This window comes from Drosophila pseudoobscura, chromosome 4 (genome assembly GCF_009870125.1).
Source record: "Drosophila pseudoobscura strain MV-25-SWS-2005 chromosome 4, UCI_Dpse_MV25, whole genome shotgun sequence".
NCBI lineage: Eukaryota > Metazoa > Arthropoda > Insecta > Diptera > Drosophilidae > Drosophila > Drosophila pseudoobscura.
The window spans coordinates 29,522,854-29,532,223 of NC_046681.1; positions in this window are offsets into that span (position 1 = coordinate 29,522,854).

The window sequence follows — 9,370 nt, forward strand, 5'->3', positions numbered from 1 at the left end:
GCAGCCTATGAACAACAAACTATTCCAGATTTTACGATTAAATTATATTTAATATTTAAAACTAACAGCTCGAACAAATGGAGCCAAGGGAAGTGTTAGTTTACATAAAAAGTAAGCTGGAAACAGCAATTAACAGTGCACCCTGAGTATTCGTATGACTATTTCTCACTAGCCTGCTTTCATAGCTGCCAAAAACTATAGTAGATTGCTCTATTTAAGATCTCTCTTTTCTGTGGTCTGTAGTTCAGAGTTTTTCTGTTTCCTCTGTAGTTCTCCGCCGTGGAGCATTCCTGCAGGAGTCTGGGTTCTGTATTTTTTGGCCTATGGCTACAATGTAACTCTGTGGGCTATACGCCATGTACCATGTTGTACCATATTAGCTTCAGTTGCTTCTTGGCCGGAAGCAATCATTAGGAGGCACCCATTGTCATCGCTGCTCAACATTTTCTCTGGCATTCCCTCTGTCCCTCTCGGGTAATTCTTGCAGGCACCTGTTTTTTGTAGGTTCTGCCCTGGAATGCCCGGAGATTGTGTGCCCAATCCCGAGGTGCAGACTGGTGTCTTTAATTCGTATGGTGTATTGTATGTAGAGGCATCGTATGTAGAGCTGCCAGTTTACTAATTTTTCCGCCAAAGGGAGCCAAGTCTGAGTGGTGCTGTCCGACCAGCAGGACTTTCGCTTTAAGTCCATCCTCTGGCCTCCGTTAAGTCCTCCGCAGAGCCTGCATCAATCGTTCTGGCAACACCAATAAGAAAAACAAAGGAAACAAGTGGATGGAAGAGGGAGTAGGAGTCAGAGCCAGAGAGCCAGAGGAGATGTAGTGTATGAGAGAGGAGTATGTGTTGTGGAGCAGGTCTGGCGAGTAGGAGATTGGTAACACACACACACATCCATCCCCCCCAACCCACTGAAGCATCAATAGAAAATACCAATAACATCGACATCATCCTATCCTCCGCATCATTAGCCCAAACAAAAACTGCTGACTGGGGCACAATGCCAGCAGGGAAATGGAGAGAGCAGCTCCTTCTCAGGACTCTTCTCTCCTCTCGCTGGGCTCCTGGCTCCTACAGTCCTGACCAAAGCTGGAGGGTCTTAAACTTTTTTCCTGTTGTGCTGCACATGCCCCGGAGGCAATTTGAAGTTGTGGCAGCTTCCTGCCCCTCTCGCCGCTAACCCCTTTCTGCGGGTACGGGTATATGCCCCGGCATCGGCTCATTGACAGTCATAACGCTGAAATGCGCCTCAACTTGAACTAATTTGTGCGCAATTTGCGCGAAGAAAGGCGTCGGATGTACCAAAGGCAATATAGAGGGAGTGGGAGAGGGAGAGAGGAGAGCCAATGAATATAGAAAGAGAGGGCTAGACCGCAACAGAGAGAGAGACGGAAGCAGAGACGAGGCGACGCGAGAAGGAATGGCAAGCATTTGCACTTTTACTTAAGCGTAAAACTTTTCCCTTTGCAGGTTGCAGCCAACTAATTTCAACCCCTCCCCCCCCCCCCCCCACCACCACACCCACTGTTTCCTCCGAAAGAAAGAAACCTTGGGAGAGGGATGTGTGAGCGAGATGGCAACACTCCAACTGATTGCGTCAACTTTTTTCCTCTTTCCTCAATTGGTTTTGTTTCGTTTTCCCCTGTTTCTCCGCATAAATTTGATTATTCGAATTTCTGTGAATTTGCACCTTGCCCAGGATCTGTCCGTATCTGTCCCTACTACCTCTATCTTCATCTCGGGGAACTGCCTCGATTCGTGTCCCTTTGTGAGGGAAATCCAGTCTCTAATTGCCCGCCTCCTTCGAGAACTGATTGAATCTGTTACACTCCACAGGCGGCTTTATTATTTAACGTTTCAATTACACGCAAAGTCGGAATCGGAATCCGAATGGGAATCGGAGATACGAGTCTCAGAGATGGACTCCTTCCCTGCCCCTCCTTTGCTGGAGACTATTTAGCATGTAAATGTGAGTCAGTGCCAAATAGTTGTGAAGCCTTGTCCCAGTCCCAGTCACAGTCGCAGTCCGCCGTCTCTGACTCCAAGAGTCTCCATTTGTCGAGTGGAGTGGAGTCTCAGTCTCCCCTTTAGAGGCCCAGCATCTATTTTGCATACAAATGGCTTTTCTTTATGTTTATGGAGCGCAAGGAGAGGCAGGAGGAGGAGGAGTGCGTCGAGGGGAGACGGCAAAATAATTTCGCAAATGTTTCATTTGATTACTAAATGAATCTCCGTTGGATCTTGCCATCTCTAATTGTCTTTCATGGTAATTTAATGGAAAATGTCTGAAGCGGTTGCTCCGACCAACTGAAGGTCAATATTTTGTGAAGGAATTACTTGGAAATGGGGAGAAGAAACCCTTGGCCAATTGAACTAGATTTAAGGTAACCCAAAGAGTATTTTTTACAAGAGAAATATCTGCAAATTGAGGCTTTGAAGCCTACGGAAAGGGCTCTATCAGTAGGCGGATGCTGGACATACTTAAAGGGAGTTCCGGACTGCGACTCCTTCCTGATCAGACAACAATCTGTGGAGGTGAGCAAAGCGAAAGCACTTTCGCAGGTGCGACACCGAGGAAAGTGCAATTGGGATTCCCGTACATGAAAGTAGAAGACGGGCAAAGAGAGGGAGAGGGAGTTCCTAGATACTGCTGCAGTCAGCCCGCTGGGCGAAGAAAGCCTGCAACTGGGTGCAAGTTTCTCCACGCCACGTCCCCACGGGATAGTGCATCAAAGATGACCAAGGAGTGGCGCGAGTGCCGCATGTGGCAGTAGAGGGCGAGCAGAACTCCAGAGTCGCCAAAGTCGAACGACGAGGGTACGACAAGAGCACGACGAGTCGGTTGGATGATTAGATCGATTCAGAGCCGTACTGGTGTGTGTTGGGGCAGCAAGACCGAAAGAAGTGGCACTTTCCAACTGAATCTAAATAAGGCTTTAGTGGATCAGCTGTTTCCAGCCAAAGCAAACGGTCACACTACTCGCTTGTTGGTATTTTGTGGCTGCAAGGGCCCCAAGAATTTGCCTCGTTTAAAGTGCAAATGGTATATTTTTCTGCACAAAATGGTAAAAAGTATTACTTCTAGGAGATTGGCATTCCGTATCCATCCTTCCTGGCACAAATCGAAAACCATCGATTTTAATAATTAATAATTTATTTCAAAATATATAAGTTTACATACAATTCCCGAATTTTACGTACAGAATGGTTGGCCTAACAGAAATATAGATTAAACAATGCAATTTGCTTGATTAAAATTAAAGAGTTCAACAAACCAACCGTGCCATCGTTCTCATATTTTTTTGAGGGCACACTCACACGGAATGAAATGCAGCAAAGTATCAAAGTTGGTTTTGTTTGGAATACATATAATTACAGCCGGCAAATTTTCCATGTTATCGATAGTGCCATCGACGCTTTTGCAGCACTGCATTCGCTTCTCTGTTTGTCTCTTCTTTTTCGTGTGTTTTGTGGAATTCCGAAAAGCCGCACTCTTCGTTTGCTTGTGAGTTAAAGGTTCCACTAATTTCAGAGGTGTGTGCTAGTGTGTGTATTACAATTAATTTGCTTGCAGGACAATGGCGGAAGTATGCAGAATCTGCAAGGCATCGCCAGTCTCCGGACCATTGAAAAACATTTTTGATGAGCCAAAGAAGTCGGACACTTGCATTGCGGACATGATAGCGGAGTGCACCGGGTACAAGGTTTCTCGAGGGGACTTACTGTCGGAAAACATATGTCCGCCCTGCCTTGAGGATGCCCTGAGTGCATTCAGGCTTAAAAAAACATACGAACAAAGCCATAAACTCTATTTTCCAGTGTTGGAGGAGGCTGGAGGAGAAGCCATCTGTGGTAACCAGGAAGACGATGCGGCTTGGGAGCCGTCAGATAGTGCAAATGAGCTAAAGACCCAATTGGAAACCGATGCAAAGGTCCAGGGTGATAAGGATGTCTATCAACATTTCAAATGTAGCCTTTGCCCAAAGAGCTATAAACACAAATCGAGTCTAAGTAGACACGAAAATGTTCACACTGGAATACGACCCCACAAATGCTCGGACTGCTCAAAGGCATTCAGACTGAAGGCCTATCTGCAAGCACACATCCGTACGCACACTGACGAGCGACCGTACAAGTGCGAGCACTGCTCGAAGACATTTAAACACAAGAAATCTCTCAAAAACCACAGCCGTACTCACTCTGAGGAGCGACCGCACAAGTGTATGCACTGCTCGAAATCTTTCTCTCACTCCAGAACTTTCCGCAACCACGTCCGTACGCACACGGTGGAGCGGTCCTTCCAATGTTCTGACTGTTCAAAAGCATTTAAGCGACAATCCGACCTAAACAAACACTCTCGTGCGCACTCAGTCGATCGTCCCTACCAATGTGTTCTTTGCTCGAAGTCATTCAAATATAAATGGCATATTAGCAGACACCTCCGTACCCACACGGAGGAGCGACCATATTCGTGTGCTGACTGCCCGAAGGCCTACAAAGACTAGTCATCTCTCAAGAATCACACCTGCTGTCGCTCGCAGAACGATCGTTGAAAGGATCGAACTCAAACCCACTTGGATTACTTGTATTTCCGTTAAGAGTTACTTGCCCATGTACGAAGATAAAGAAAACTAATAAATTGCATGGACTTCCCCTCGTTTTTTTGTTTTTTTGATGATTTTGTTGTAGTTCCAGCGGACACCTCAAACAGATTGAACAAGTGCTGATGGAACCTCCCGGCTACAGAGTCGAATGCCTGTCGTCTGGCAATGACACGGAGAAGCTCTGTGGCTCCGATCTTGGAAGAACTATGGAAAAACAGGACATGGGGGCCTGCTATTCGTTTCTTTGGCACAACATTTTTGAGGAGTTTGTTCATTCCACTTTGTGGCTCAATTCGTTGTGTGCCACACTTTGGCAAATATTGAAGGGAATCTTTGTGGCGACCAAATTGAAGCCCCCTTGCCCACTTGCCCACTGCCAGCATTTGGCCGCCGGAAAAACGCAATTTAGTGCAAATAAAAACACACAGAAAAAGCAGAGGCAGAAGCAAATGCAACTCTACTCTGCTTCATGCTCATTGTCGTGGATTTTTAGTGTTGAAAACAATTGAAAGTGTCGGCAACGGCACACGTCTGTATAGCGGGGGGGCAGTGCTGTGAAGGTGTGGTTGGGGGGGGAGGGGGTGCTATATAGGGTACGGCACGGACACGACACGCAAACTCATAAATGCGGCCGCATGAAATTGTAGGCAGCATAACACACACACACACACACACACACAAATGCCTGCCGACAATCACACAGATACTCCCACGCCACATTTACAACCGTCAGTGGCAGAGGAGGGACGAGGCAGGAGGAAGGGGCAGCAGAAGCAGTAGAAGTAGTAACTATAACAAAGAACTCGGTCATTTGGTGCACAAAACGCAGCCAAAAGCACGCCCCATGCTGCTAAATGCCACAAAAAAATACAGCAGACTGACAAAACAACAAAAAATAGAAAAAGAAGTTCAGAAAAGGAACGTGGAAGCACGCACAGAAGAAACCAAGCCACGGACACAAACAAACAATCCCATAGATATGCATATGAGCGAGCATTCGGATGGACATGGACATGGAGAGGGACGGGGACGGGGACAGGCACAGGGACCTGGACTTGTGTGAAATGTTTGCCGAACAGGCCTCAAACGGTGTCCAAAACGCTTTCGAATTTTACAGAAAATATTCGAAAAACTCACCGGAAGGGGGGGGGGGGAGGGAGAGAGCGGGGGTTGGTACCGTTCCGAAGGCGCATTCGAATGCATTCCACCATTCACCTTTTTATTCGTGCATTGTTGGGGCTGTCTTCTTAGGCGATGATTACTGTAACCCACAAAAATAGAAGTATCTACACATACACACACACATACACACGTCTGTCTGTACGAGTATGTGTCATTGCACTCTGTGCCGTAATCATTACGGCTGGAAGAGAGGCTGCCAGAGGCCCACGCCCACGCCCACGCCCACGCCCACAAGACGGAGTCACGGAGAGACAGATAACAATGCAGAAAACTTTCCATTTTCCTTTGCTTTCCTTCTCGTTTCTGTTGAGTGCAATTATCGTTGGTTTTATGATGTGCAAATGCATGGGGCATGTGGCATGGTGGGCATGGGCCATGGGGCATGTGTGGCCCCAAAACCTATTACACCACAAGCATAAAAATTGCCATAAAAACGCATTAGACGGAAGCTGGGGAGAGGACCTTCCTTCCATAAGAGTAATAATCGCACATATTTTGAATCAATGTGGCTCAGACCCCCAAGAGCTGATTAATACTCCGCTGAGTGGTGGAAGTGGTCGCAGGAGGGGGCGTGGCGGGGGGTCTGCCGTGCTATTTATAAGCCTGCGGTTCCCGGCGTTCCAATGCATTGGCTTCGATGAATAATTAAGCGGTTGACGGTGCCAGGGATGGAGCTTGAGCTGGGGATGGAGAAGGAGAAGGAGGCGCTGAACCACAACCACTCACTCACACTTCCAGAGGCCGCCACACACCACACCACTCACACACACACACATCTAAAGCCAGAAAGCCGCAGCTCCTTGAGGAAGATGGGGCATGTAAGGACATTTTTCACTTGTCAGGGCATCGCACATACGCCTCGTTAGCCCCAACTCAAAAACTGAAACCGAAACCGAACATGAGCCAGAACCAGAACCAGAACCAGGACCAAAAGTAGATCCCAGAAACCGCATCGGGGCCCGCGCCCTAAATAAAAGCGACGAAATGCCATCTAATTTATAGAACGTGGCGGTTATTTCTTTTAAGTGCTCGACAAATAGAAACAACAAACACGAAACACATTTCGTCACGTTCCCGGAAAAGGCGGAAAAGGGGGAAAGGGGAGAAAAGGCGGAGGGGAGGCTGGAGAGCATCAATATTTTTATTTGAATTCCGTCTCCCTTTTTTGTTTATAATTTATTTGCATTTGCTCATTGAAATGCTGCACAAACCGAACTTGGGCCCAGGGGCGGGGGGATGGTGGAGGGGAGGTGCCTAAATGTGCCACGAGCCTCAAATAAACGGAAATCTATGCAGGACGGGCGGTGCTGTGTGGAGGGCTGAGGGGCAATGGGAAGCGGGGGGATATTTCGTGGGGAAAAGGTTGTCTTGTCTCAGTTTTGAAGGGTACGACTGCAGAAGGGAGAAAGTGGAACAAGAAATTGCTCGAAGATGTTTCAGTTTCACGCAATTTACAGGGAAAACAGTCTTTAATTTAACGCAATTTACAGAAACTAAGCATTGAAACTACTTTCGGGCTGCTGGTCTTTTGTTTAAACATAAAAAAGGGAGTAACGAAAGGATGATCGAAAATTCGTCAGCTGGAACTCACATGTAATGGAATTTCAGACCAAAAATTATATTTTCTCAGTATAAAATTGAAATGATTCTCCCTTGGAACCATCTTCTTACGAATTGGGTTAGAAAATGGCAAAATACAGCACACAATTCTCCATACGGAGTATCAAAAAGTGCTCACCTCTCCAAAAAATTCCTTTTATACGGGTATCTACGAATACGAGTACATATATCCACATATACAGCCCCATATATTCATGTATGTATGTCTGTGTGTGTGACTTTCAACACCCGAAACGGGGAAAAAATAAGAAATGCTAAACGAATTTGAAACATGCCATTTTCGACGCTGCTGTTGTCGGTTTCTTTCTTTTTTGAGTACCTTAGGAGCCATTGGAGCCGGAGTGTGCTGTGGCGGCGTCCGTCATAAATTCTCGTTATACAATTTAAAAACATTTGCTAAACACGCATTTCCTGCCTGGACAGGGACATGGCCAATGGCAGTGGCCAATGCGAATGCGAATGCGAATGTGAATGGCTCTGGGCGCCGAAAAACATAACATAAATTTACTTTTTGGCCGGACAACGGCCGCTTAGAAGGACCCGCTGGAAAAAGGACACTCGAACGCCCATGGAGATAAAATTGTCAAATGTTTGATGAATGCGAAACGAAATGAAAATTTATTTATACTCGTATGTACTGGTATGGGTAGGGGTTTGTATCTGTGTCTGTGTCTGTGTCTGTGTTTGTGTGATGTTGGATGTTGGATCGGAATGACGGAAATTCCCGCTCCATTTAGTATTATATTTTATTTTATTTGGTATTTTCATAGAATAAATAGATCACAGAAATATTTGCGGCTCTCTCGGTCTTTTTCCATGGTTCCGTGTTTATTTGGGTATGCAAAAAACGTTTTAAGTTAATTTGCCATGAAGTTTTTGGGGCCGATAGGAATTGAACGGGAATTTGTTTTCAATTTTTGATACCCATGCAGAGCAGGGTATTATGATTTTGATCAGGTGCACTTTTGATAGCCTTCAGAAATATTTGTATACATTTGTATTTGTTATGATAATTGTATGCATTCTATCGGCTGCCGTGCGAGCAGTCCGTGAAGCTAATGAGCTTTTTCGCAAGCTTTTCAGGTTTGATTTCAATTAAAAGTCAAGCGCTTTTAAATAAGAGAAGCACAATTTATTGTTGCATGCGGAGCGAGGCGACGTATGCTTATGGGGAATGTATATATATTGGTATGTGTGTGTGAACGACCGAGGAACTACGATGTGATTCTGGTGGCTACGAAGATCAGCTCGAGTCAGACCCAGGGCAAGCGAAACGAAGTGCCCGTGGCTTAGCGAGATAGAACGAAACAGAGCGACAGAAGCAGAGCGCTAGAGCAGGCTCGGGCTGCAGCTGATCCGAGAACGCACGACAGATGGAGCGCGGCAGAAGTGCAGGCACGAAGAAGGTGGATAGAGAGGCGAAAGAACTGCCTCTGCCGCTGCGACTGCATTTGCGGTATAACATCGATTTGGTACAGAGGGCAGTGCAAGCAGCGAACAATGTTGGTGGATTTACATACATTACTCTACACCACTGGCTATTAAGGAATTTGTTGATTGATATCGGGCTCGGAGTTCGATTCTCAGCGCTATTATTTTGGCTATAATACAAAGCTGAACTTAAACAACGTTCGTTTCTAATGGAAACTAAATTGGTATCAGGAGTATGTATAAATGGGTTGTGTACCAATCTATTTCTACCGATCTATTTCTAAATCTTTTAGGGCGTACTGCCTCTGCGCCATATTCACAATATTTGCCTCTGCGGCTGTTATTGTATCTATGTATATCTATCCAGAGTATATAGCACTTCGATCACCAAAGGCCACCCTCTGTAACCATTTATTTTGAACGCTTGAGCCTTTTTTGGTTGGTCAATAAAAAATACTAAAACGAAAATTGAGCCATTGACATTTGAGTTAAGTTATTTATTTATGTTCTTTAGCGAAACATACTTATATTGATTA